Raw genomic sequence first — 11773 nt, 5'->3', positions numbered from 1 at the left:
AACCCTGAAGTTCTTGCAGCAGCTCTGGATTTTACAACTACCCAAGCAGCTGGGCAAGCGGAGGAGGCCACGTCTCCCCAGCTCGCTGGGGTAGGGACCATCTCTGGTGTGTTGTGGCCCGTGTCCTGCAGAGCTCCCCGGCGCTGCCCACCGCCGGTGGTGTGGATGCGGTCCGGCCCAGGTGTACACCTCTGGCTGGCTGCTGCTGCTGCAGCTCTGACAGACTCCTCAGAAGGAGCTTTGGAAGTTCAACACTGTATGTAAGTTACTTCGTTCAGGAGACTTGTTAAAAAACCACGTATTAACATGCATCAGGGCTCCAGCCAGAATCAGGTAACAGTGCATATTATCATAGAATCATATCCTAGAATGGTTTGGGTTGGAAGGGACCTTAAAGATCCTCTCGTTCCAACCCCCTGCCATGGGCAGAGACACCTTCCACTAGACCAGGTTGCCCAAAGCCCCGTCCAACCTGGCCTTGAACACTGCCAGGGAGGGGGCAGCCACAGCTTCTCTGGGCAACCTGTTCCAGGGTCTCACCACCCTCACAGGAAGAATTTCTTCCTTAGATCTAATCTGAATCTACCCTCTTTCAGTTTAAAACCATTACCCCTCATCCTATCCCTACACCCCCTGATGAAGAGTCCCTCCCCACCTTTCCTGTAGCCCCCTTTAAGTACTGGAAGGCCACTAGAAGGTCTCCCCAGAGCCTTCTCTTCTCCAGGCTGAACACCCCCAACTCTCTCAGCCTGTCCTCACAGGGGAGGTGCTCCAGCCCCTGATCATCTTCATGGCCTCCTCTGGACCCACTCGAGCAGGTCCATGTCCTTCTGATAGCCCTGCACCCCCCGCAAACTTCACATTTTACATCATCCACACATTTACGGCGTTACCGCTCCCTGGGGGAGCTCCTGTCAAAGTAATGAAATTAACGGCGGACTAGAGATAATTAACAGGAATTTTAATAGAGACGAAAAACATTCAGATTCAGGCAGGAGACCCGGCAATTCCCCATCGCGGTGACCCCGCAGCCCCCGCCCCGCGCTCGGCGGGCGCGCACGCGCAGTGCGGCCGAAGCGCGGAAGGGCCGACGCGGCCCCGCCCCAGCGGCCGGCCCCTCCCCCTGCCCCGCCCCCCGCCGCGGTGACCTGTAGTAACCCCGCGCCGGGGCGGGCCCCGCCCCTCGCCATTCCTGGGGAGCCCGGCCCCGCGCGCCACCGCGCTCCGGCCAACCAGGAGGCGCCGTGCCGCATACGGGATGAGGGCGCCCGGCGGCGGCGGGCTGCCGAGCCGCCGCTGAGCCCAGCCGCTGGCCCAGCCACTGGCGCGGCGCGGCCGGGGGCGCGCACTCGGGCCGCAGCGGGCGGTAGGCGGCCCGCAGCGTGCGGGCGTCCGCGGGGCCGGGGCCCGGTGAGTGCGGGGCTGTGGGAGGCCGGCGCGGGGGCGGGGGGATGCTGCGTGGCCCTGCGCCGCCGGCAGCGCGCCCAGCCCCGCCGTGGTGCGGGGCCGCCGGAACGGGCGGGCGGCGCCCCGCCGGGCCTCCCGGGGCCGCGACGCGGGGCGGGGCGGCGCAGCCTCCCGCCGCCTCCGCGGGGGCGAGCGCGGGCGCGGCGGCCATCCGGGCCGCGGTGGTGCTGAAGCGGCTCGGTGGGGAGGGGAGGGGGCGCGGCGAGAGCCGCCCGCGGCCCGGCCGGCGGTGAGGGGCGGCCCGGCGGGGCCCCCTGCGGCGACCGGGCGGCCTTCCCGCCGCTGAGAGGGGAGCAGCGCCCGCGCAGGGCGCCGGAGCGCGCTGGAGCGGCTTGCCGGCTAATTAGTGAAATAATAGGCAATAATAGGCGCTTTATTCTAATGCTTTTCTTTGTGTTTCGGCTCTTACGTACGAGGAGGTGGAGGAGGCACGCCGTGAGTCACCGAGCCGGCCGGGGCCGGGGGGAGAGGGCGGCCCGCCGCCGCCTCGGCCCGCCCGGCAGGTGACCGCCCGCCGGTGCGGCGCGGGGGGACGCCGTGTCCCGGCCGCTTGCCTGGTGTATCCCAAACCGCGGGGGTCGGTACCGAAAGTGCGTCTGCGTGTACTCTTCACTCTCGGCGTGCAGCTTGTGGTCTGTACGTGCGTGTAATGTGAAACCAGCACGGTTGAAGGAGGTATGAATCAGAGTTTCCAGTCATATTTTACTGTTTTCATTCTGATTTCTAGGGCTTTGATACTAGATTTAGTGCTGAGCTACCTCCCTTCCGTGGACTCGCTCGGGAAAGATAGCAGAGGAACATTCTTCACTCGAAGGGACGGGAGAGAAGCGGGCGTTAAAAGATTATTTCAGATAGTTCCATCAACAGCTTCAAGTTCAGTTTGTGGGACTCAGCCACATCTTTGGGAAATAAGCAAACAGTAACCCTCAGAAAAACTGAAACGGTGACCTGAATAAAAATAGTTATAAGGTAGTTTGAGCACTGCTAGATTTTTTTTTTTAACTTGCTGAAGAAATAACTCCCACAAAACATGTAATAATTATGTACAACTGGTATATATTTTTTTTTTAAATGAGAAGTACTGCATTTTGTTTAGAAGTACCAGATGAACATGGCTTTTTTTGGCCTATGAAATGGATTTGGTAACACTGAATGTGAAATTCTTGTACTTAAATAGCCTCATTCTCTAACTTTAAAAGTGCTGTTACCAATATAGAATTTCTGAAAAAGAGCAAAATCAATGATAAATGATTTTGAGTACTTTTAAGAGCCTATTAAGGGTAAGGGCACTCATTTTTGCTAACAATATTTTAGACTTACAGAAGTCTTAAAGAGTATTTGAGTGGACATGAAGTTTTTTTATTATTTTGTTCTAAGCATCATTTACAGAAAAAGCACAAAATGAAACCAAAAACACTTAAAGGGATTTTTGTCTGGTTATGTTCTGCTGTAGAAATAGTCTTTCTCCAGAGGGACTTAGCATCTTATTGTGCAAAAATTCACTACAGCATATAACTTTTTTTGCTTTTCCTGGGGATAAAAAGTAAAAGTCAGAAATGGTAGCTGCATTATCAGGTCTTAATTATGTCCTAAGAGAAAGATAATTGTCTAGGCACACTCATAAGAATTTATACTCGTAACCATCTGCACCACTGAGAGAGCAAGCACATCTCATTGTATTTGCCTGTCCTGCGTGCTTTGAAAAATTAAGGAAATACATTGTTAGGCCTGATAATTCCTCCTTGTCCTGTGGATTTATGCTTCAGGAATGGCTGAAGCATATTGTGACTGAAAGACTTCATTTTCCTTGTAATTGTTAGTCCCTAGGAACAGGAGGCATGTTCAGATTTCATGCTTTGTGCAGTTTTGATGGCTGGCTGACAAACTTGGGTGAATCTGTTGGATCTGCTGATCTATGTGGTTGAGAATTCCGAACCACATAACATGCTCAGCTTGTGGTATGGATCCAATCCCTTTTGACTGGTCAGGAAGGCAAGCTTCTTACTAATGGAAACAGAATCCCTTGGAGAGAAGCAGACCTACCTAGTTTATTCTAAAACAGCTTGTTTGATCCTCAGCAAGCTGTCTCTGGTTATGAAAGTTGTGCCATCTCCAAGTGTCCCATTCCACTCAAAGTAATCGTGCAGATAATAAACCTCAGCATTATTCTGTATATTTCACAGTCATGTATCTGTTGGTGTTCTGTGATATTTTGAGAGAGATCTAGCTGTGGACAAGGGTAGGCTGTCCATACCTGTGCATCTGCAGTGCTGTGGGGCTTTGCAAAAAGCACTACTAATATCCTGAAGCAAGGCGTGTGGAATCTGGTTCTTTTTTTCAGAAGTGTTATGGTCAGTTCCCATCTTCCCTGCTCCATCTCTCTTGCTTGGAGGATCCTGATTACATAAGACCACCAAGTAGAGCATGTTGGGCTGAGTATGCTGATATGTGTAACTTTTCAATTTATGACACTGTTATAAAACCATATTGCTTATGAGAAATAATTTCTCAAATAGAGAGATCTGGTTCAGCCTGGAGCCTAAGAAAATTGGAATGGTATTTATTGAAAAACTGAGTCTTTGAAGAACTAGAGGAAATGTCTTCATGCTTGACTTGAAGCATGGTGTGCTCTTGCTAAACTGTTGAGCATTTAAGCCACTGATTCCCTCAGCCCACATTTAGTGCTGATGTAGGGCTTTTATTTTTCCTTTCTGTAGACCAGTAAATGGTTTGAGCCACAATCATACTAAAGACCAAATTTTTTATCAGTGAAATGTCAAGACATCTGGAACAAAGTAGCACACACAGCTCAGGACAAAAATGTGAGAGAACTACTGATAAAGCATTCTTGTTTATGGAGATCCAGCTATGGAGTAAATTGCTGGAAAGTAGTAGGAAGAACTGAATTGGTTAGAAATCTACATTTTCTTAAAAATTTATGTTCCAGTGGAAGAGTAACTAAACTAAAACCTGTTCTGACAAACGAGCTGTTACTTACTGCCACAGTGACAAAACCAAAGGAATAATGCGGTCTGATGCCGCAGTGTTCCCAGACCTTAAAGACTAAGTTCAGGTGGCCTCAATTCCACTCAAGCCCCTTTTCTCAGTCAATGGAGAAATCTAGGTGGTTTTGGAGAGCAATTCAGAGAATTTACATAAGACGATGAATGGGGAGCTGCCTGAAAGCCAGCTAATAAGAAATAGGAGGCAGAAGGATTTATGTGGAATTTAGGCCATCTGAATATGGCCCTAAGATGCGACTTAGTACTACTAAGTAAGTTGTATTAACACTAAGAAGACTTGGCTTCGATTTCTATCCATTTCATCTGCTGCCGATTACTAAGCAAATTTACCATTTAAACAGTTATTTAAGCGTGGGGGCTTCCTGGCTTTGTTTCCTGGCAGGAGTAACCCCTTGCACCAGCACAGCCTGGGGCCAGCCTGCTCAGGGAGTAGCTCTTCTGGGAAGGCCCTGGGGCTCATGGTAGACAGCAAACTGAGTGTGGGGCAGCCATGTGCCCTGTACTAAAAGGAGCACAGACAGTAGGTCAAGTGAAGCAATTATCCTCTTCCCCTCAGTGCTCATTAGGCCACATTCAGAATACAGCATCCAGTTGTTGTGCTCCTCAGGACAAGGGGAATGATGATAAACTGGGGTGAGTTCAGTGGAGAGCTACCAAGATTGTCTGGAGATGTGAGCTTTTTGCCTTGTGAGGAGAGGCAGAAGAACTGTGCCTGTTGTTGAGCCTGGAGAAGAGACAGTTTGGGGGGCCCTTCCAGCACCTGTGGGGAGGTTTTCAAGAGAGTGAAGTCAGGTTCTTCACAGTGGTGCGTGGTGGGAGGACAAGAGACAGCAGGTGTGAATTGGGAGTTAGAGGTCTGTGTCTATAAGGCATTTTTCACCCTGAAGTCAGTCAAGCAGTGGGACTTGCTGCCTGGAGAGGTTGGGCGGCCTCCTTCAAAATCCAACTGCATAAAGCCCTGACAAAGCAGGTGTGATCTCATGGGTGACCCTGCTTTGAGCTGGAGGTTGAACCAGAGGTCCCCTGAGGTCCTTTCCCACCTGAATTATCCTGTGGCTCTATTTAGTTTCTGCCCACAGAGCAGTCGCAGTAGAAGTTTCTGAGCAATCTTATTTAGGACTGCATGTGGTCTGGCAGTGCAGGTTTGAGTGCAAGCACTCAAGCCAATCTTAAGCAGCTCTCAAATGGCAGGACTTTATTTGTTTAATTATGCAGTTAGAGTTGGAAGAACTGCTCTTCATCCTGAGATCCTGATCTACATCAGGGTTTGCCATGTACTAAGGCCCAAAGGGCTCTCGAAGGTTTCAGTACTCTGCTTTGAGATACAGTTTGGGATCTAACAATTTTGAAAATGTTGAAGGAAATCACCTGGCTGAGGCCATATCCTAATCACACCTCCTGAATGGCTATTACTAAATCCAGAACTATAGAGGGAAAAAGTGCAGCTCTCTGAAGGAAGCTCAAATCTAATTTTGTATGACCTTCTAAATCGATTAGAGAAAAGTTCTTCAAAATTCAGAATGGTTTTAGAATCAGCCCGTTTCAAAACTTGCAAGAGTCTTTACTGCTCCTTAGGAAGGAATTACTCACACATGTTCCCTCGTTCCCGAAGTGAGCCTGCAGCTCATGGGAAGTCACTTAGTGTTTGTAATGCCATAGGAGGCGGCGGTGGTGGCAGTTTGTCAACACACGTGCATTGGGAAGTCATGTTTCCCTTGGTGTTCGTGAGTCCTGTTAATTACGAAGATGTGCCAGTTAATTACAATATCTGAAATGGGACAAGCTGGCTTCTCAGTCTTATGGGTTTCCTGGAAGGCAGGGAAGATAGGATTATTGAAAGTTACTGATTTACGGATTTTCACTGTTGATAGTGGAAAACAGCAATAACAAACTGCAAGCCTTTTCCTATTTCACTTAAAAATTGGAAACCTAGTGCTTTGGTTTTTTAGGTACTGTGTAAATATCATCTTTACCCTGAAGGCATGTATCTACTAGATGAAACCAATATGAGACCTGGAAGGGGAGAAGCAATAATAAAGATTAGAAGTGACTTGCTGAAGATGGAGCAGCAGAATAGCAGTAGTGCTGCACTGCCAGATCCCGTTCCCCATCTATTTGCTGTGTTACATTATTGTCTGTGTAGAACATTCTCCTGTGGTAAACTCATAAGGATACTGTGAACTGAAAACTATATAAAAACAGTTTTTCTGCATCCTTAGAGGGAAGACTTTTCTGCCTTTCCCTTACTGCTGGGTATGTAGTGTGCCTCATTTTGTTCAGGTTGACTACTGAGATGTGCAAGAGACCTCAAACATCCGCAGGAAGGTTTTGCATGGGTTCTTTGCTTCTTGACCAGAAGACTTCAGAGCAATTGGTGCAGTGTCATGCATCAGTGTACATGATGATGTAAGGTTTATTGGCTCAGACATACAGTATGATTTCTACCAACCAAAGTTTTAAGACAGTATCAGAATATAGTCTGTGAAACTGTTGTCCCAAAACGGGGTTCATCACCCAGTGTGCAGATGCCCGATTCACACACAGGATGGAGGTATTTTCCTTGGTTATGTGAATGCACATGCACGGGTGCCTGTCCCAAGACAGCACGCTGTGGTCCTGAAAACTATGACTATTTATACACACAATTTATACATATTCAGTACTCTGGTACATATCTACCAAGTGATTGGTTATAATCTCTATGCTTAACATGTCAGTTAGCACGCGTGCCTAGTTTGCCTTCTCCACCTTTTTCTTTTGAGTCTGGGGTGTAATCAGAGTTGGTGGTCCATGGGTCGGTGGTCACCATCTCCCCCTGCCAGAATTACCTTCTACACAGTGTCCTCATAGTTTGGCAGATGTAGGCAGGTTGACACAGCTCGCTGTCTGTACTTCCTATTGATCCTACCTAGGCTTCTACTTTCTGACGTGCATATACGCTAGTGGATTGTTTCAAGGTTAATCACTTGTTTCTACCATTATCCTAACAGCTAATCATTTGGTTTTACAGTGTTTCTAACAAAACTGACCTCTAACCTTTCAACATTTCTTTTAATAATCTGACATCAAAACAGTAGAGCATGGTCTGTGGTTATTTCACCAAACCGTTATTAAAATCAAAGTTTATGGGCTCATTCTGTGAGAACTTATGAAAAATGTGGAAAAGGGAGCATCTGTGGTTAGTTTTTTAAAAGTTAGATGTATGTGTAATTTGTGTTTGGTAAAGAGGATGTCTGTAGCCTGTGTTTTAAGTATGTGGGTATGGAGGAAGGCAGACGGGAACAGGAGAAGCAGGAGGTGACAGCTTTGCAGGAGGATTTAAGTGGTTATGTAGAGAGATGCATCTGCTTTTTTTGTCTGCAGATATTGTAAGGATTTATATGTTTGGTGAATGCTGAAGAGGAGGGAGGTAAGGCAACAGGTGTAGGAGGGACACAGTGGTCCCAGTAATGCTCGGGCAGGGAGCTTGATTGTCTGTGTGGCAAAATGTAGGTTCAGTCTGTTCTGCAGCAGTAAATCCACAAACTACTTGGAAAATTCTGTTGCCAGGGCTTGTCAGTCATTTATAAGTGAAGTTTAATTGTTCTGAAGTACTGCTGCACGGTATTGTTCTAGGGAAACTGCAAATAGAGAAATTATTTTCCTAATAGACAGTTTTGAGATGCCTAGAAAATATTTTCCGGCTCTGCAGTGCTGAGAACTATGTAGATTTCTGCCCCACCCCACCCCCTTTGAGGGAGAAGATGCTTATGGAGATTTTTATCTAGTTCTCTTACAATTTGCACAAATAGCTTAACCTGATAACATGCAATATTTTGAAGAACAAGGTACAAATCCACTTCTCAATCAAGTGTAGCAGGGCTGTGAGCTAGTGTGTGTGTCCTAGACACAAAACCAAGGCTGTTCGTGGGTGTTGGAAGGTGGTGTGAGGGTTTTTAATCAGGAATGTTAACTAAAATTGACATTCATAAAGAAACTTGTGACAACTTTTGTTTTCAAAAATCTGTCATTTACCAATAACATAAGTTTTATTTAAACTCTGTCCACATCCAGTGTTATGCGTTCACATACGCAGTTGTGGCCAGGTCCAGGGTTTGAAAGAATGGAGAGGTCTGCTGGCTTGACTTTTTCTTTCTATGCATCTGTAGATGTGCATACATCTAAGATAACAGAGCCTAAGAGTACAGTGGTTGAAATTGTATATGTTTTAATTACATCATGAGCTTAATCTTTCATGTTTCTTTTTGGAATTTTTTTAGATGCAGGATGTAATTATTTTGGTTTTTGAAATGTCAGTGGCTCATGAAACAGATGAAATATGTTATTTATATTCTTCCTCTAGAAATATTTAACTGTTTATTCAGGACTTCCAGTTTGTGAATGTGTTACTCTAATCTGCCCATCTGTGTAACACAGGCAAAAAAAGTCCTGCAAATGCTGTTGGTGCTATGGCACCTTTCTTTTTCGAAAAAGTTGATGTTCTTGTTTTAAAAACTTAGTGGTGAAGGCTCTACGCAGCCAGGCGCTTCAATAATTTGGTCATGTTAACATAATCAGAGTCTAAGGGTGTGTTTGTTTATCCTGAATAGAAAAACATGATTCCCTTCTGCTAAAAACTCCCACCTACCTGCATAGTATTTGTATATTCATTCTGAACTACTGACTTGAATTACCTCCTGTGAGGACTTAATTACCTGCTCACCTTCATCCCTTCCAGTCCATATCTGTGGGCACTGGATGTTGTCCTCTGATTTTTCAACACCTTCATTTGTAAGTTTTATTTTTAAGAGTGACACATAAGGATTGGATCTGAGGACCATGTTTCTTCACATAGAATAAAATGGCCTCTAATTTAATGAATCCTTGTTTTGTGTTTGTTTCATGTTACGCAGTTGTTGGGCATGTTCATAACTGATCCTGCCTTGCTTTGCTTGCTTATCAGGTTGTCCTGATACACTGTTACTTCTAATGTCAGAAAATAGGATGATATCTCAAATGAGCAGGGTAGGCATCCTTATGCTGTACTTAAATAAATTCCAGTGCTGGATTTTGAACAAAGGAGTCATTTCCCCAAGCAGTATAGATATAAAACCTAGATGAAGTAACTCTTTAGGAAAACACTGAATTTGAAGTATTTTCTTTCGCTATTTTTTTATTTTGTAATATTGTATTCCCCACTGTCTGTAGAATGTCAGAGCAGTCAAGAGAAATACAAACCTTGTAAAGTGGTTTGCAGTAAAACAGCCTGCTAGTCTTTCTGTAACTTAAGCTTTTGTGCAATGCCCCATGGGTCACCCCACACTTTCTGAGTGCAAAGAAAGAGTGCTGTCTGCCCACAAATACATGGGGGAGTGAGGTTGAAGCAGTAGCAGCTGAAACCTGCTTCTGTGGTAGCCTTCCCTGGACTTAGTTCAGGAACCACTTTGGCCAGCTTTGATGTTGCAGAGAGCAGGACCCTGCATCTGTGGCAAAGGCGGAAAAGTTCCTGAGTGGCTTCCAGGTGATGTTCTTTTTGGCAACTTGGTGTTTGTAGTGTCATGCTTATATCCATAGGAAACATTTGTTTAAGTCCTATTTCTATTGATTGACTCTGTGTGCAGCATTTTTAGTGTCATAAATCACGGTTTGGTTTAGTTTGAGCCTTTTTGAAATTTGGAGTTAGATGAGTCATTTTTTAGTCAGGTTCTGAAAAATGCTAGGAGAGAGGCAGTTCCCGTGCATTGCAATATAATTGGGGTATATGTTCAAATGAACATCTTGAAGTATTTCTATTAAAACAACTTGAGTCAAGGGTAATCATCTGTAAACTTGTGTGTTTAGGAGATGACATTTCACAGATACTAATGTAAACAGTCTAAGAAACAGAAGACTATGTTTTTGAGAATAGATTTACAATTTGTGGCAGGGGTAAGATTATTAAAACTGTACTTGAAAATTGCATATTCACAGAACTTAGAGAAAATTTCATTTCTCCCTTTCTATTTGTGCTCAGGAAAAGCTTCATAAGTTATTTTCTGTTTTTATATAGTTGTTTGCAGTGAAGTACTGCTTTTGGTATGTCTTGCTTAGTCCTTGCAGAGAGGACTTCACTTCATGAGGTATGAAACGCCCAGTGAGTCTTGTGCAAGTGTTGGCTTGAGGCAACACTTCCTGGGGTCTGTGATTTTTTTTTTTTTTTTTTTTTTTTTTTATAAATAGCGTTCCTGTTGCTTTTTTCCTGCTGTGTGGCCTGGGAGGGATCTCTTCATTATATTGAGAGTGAATGTTAAAAAAAACAGTGTGAAGCATGCACGTGGAGTTGGGAGCCGTAGTCTTTACCTGAAAAGGTAGTGGTCCCCTCTGAGAGACTTGTGACTTCCATCGCTGGCCAGAGGGGGTTTGTTCCTGTTCTGGAGATGCAGTCACCACAGTGGAAAGTGAGGGGGAAGAAAAGCAGATGTTCCTGTGGGAACCTCTGCATTAAGTATTTTTTGGTAGTAAATCCCTGTAGATGACTGGACACAATGATGTTGTTAAAAAAAACCCGAAACCAAACACACCAAAACCTAAGCAATTGGAACCTGAAAATGTATTTATCCTTCAAAAGAGAAAGTGTATTGAAAATGTTAACAGCTTGGCCTTTCAAATTAAGTGGTGAAACATCCCACTTTATCACTTTGATAGCTTTGATCATGCTGTGGATGTTCTTATTCCTTTGAAATGTATTGTAAAATTCCTCTTGAAAGTATTGTTCCTCTGACGTTTTTCTTGTGAGGAACTTCTCTAAAGACTTGGAATAAATAGTTTACTTTTTCTTCTGAAGCCTGCATCATCATTTTGTTCTCTGAGATTTGCTTTGTTGCGTCAGTGTATTTATCTGCTGCTTGTTCTTTAAAGAGGTTCTGGCTTAAGGTTATCCCTAACAAAAGCCCATCAAAGAAAGAAGAAATGTTACAGAAAGAAGGTAAAGACAGAATACGTGGGCTTACCCAGATTTTGGAGCTGGTCATCTGGTATTCTTCAAAAAATGAATATAGGATAATAGGTAATAATTTTTGCTGTCACACTACATGAGCTCTAATTCATCTAAAAGTAAATGAGAACATTTTTATGCAGGTATAGCTTCTGCTAGAGAAAAAAACATAAGCACCTTTACTGCTAAAAATCTCTGGTATTGTTATGTTAGATTTTTGTTCTGATCTGACAAATAATGACTAGAATACAGCACGCAACCAGATTGACTATGTGGCAACAGAACATCTATTTCTGTTTTGTTTTTTAAGAAACAAACAAACAGACCAGTT

General features: G+C 44.9%; 1 protein-coding gene across 6 annotated transcripts in view; it reads left to right on the top strand.

The window, feature by feature from the left end:
* Nucleotides 1–1271: 1271 nt before the first annotated feature.
* Nucleotides 1272–11773, top strand: part of ACSL3 (acyl-CoA synthetase long chain family member 3) — a 55630-nt gene continuing 45128 nt past the window's right edge. For 5 of the 6 annotated variants that reach the window (XR_012630013.1, XR_012630012.1, XM_074877707.1 and 2 more), the window contains exon 1: nucleotides 1272–1410. The gene's annotated coding sequence lies outside the window, so the exon portion shown is untranslated. Of the gene's footprint in view, nucleotides 1411–2042; nucleotides 2143–11773 lie in introns of those variants that run through there. The other variant, XM_074877709.1, reaches the window with a different exon arrangement.

Source organism: Strix uralensis, chromosome 9 (assembly GCF_047716275.1).
Source record: "Strix uralensis isolate ZFMK-TIS-50842 chromosome 9, bStrUra1, whole genome shotgun sequence".
Classification (NCBI taxonomy): Eukaryota; Metazoa; Chordata; class Aves; order Strigiformes; family Strigidae; genus Strix; species Strix uralensis.
The sequence above is the reverse complement of the archived record's forward strand: the minus strand, read 5'-3'. Positions and strand labels throughout refer to the sequence as shown.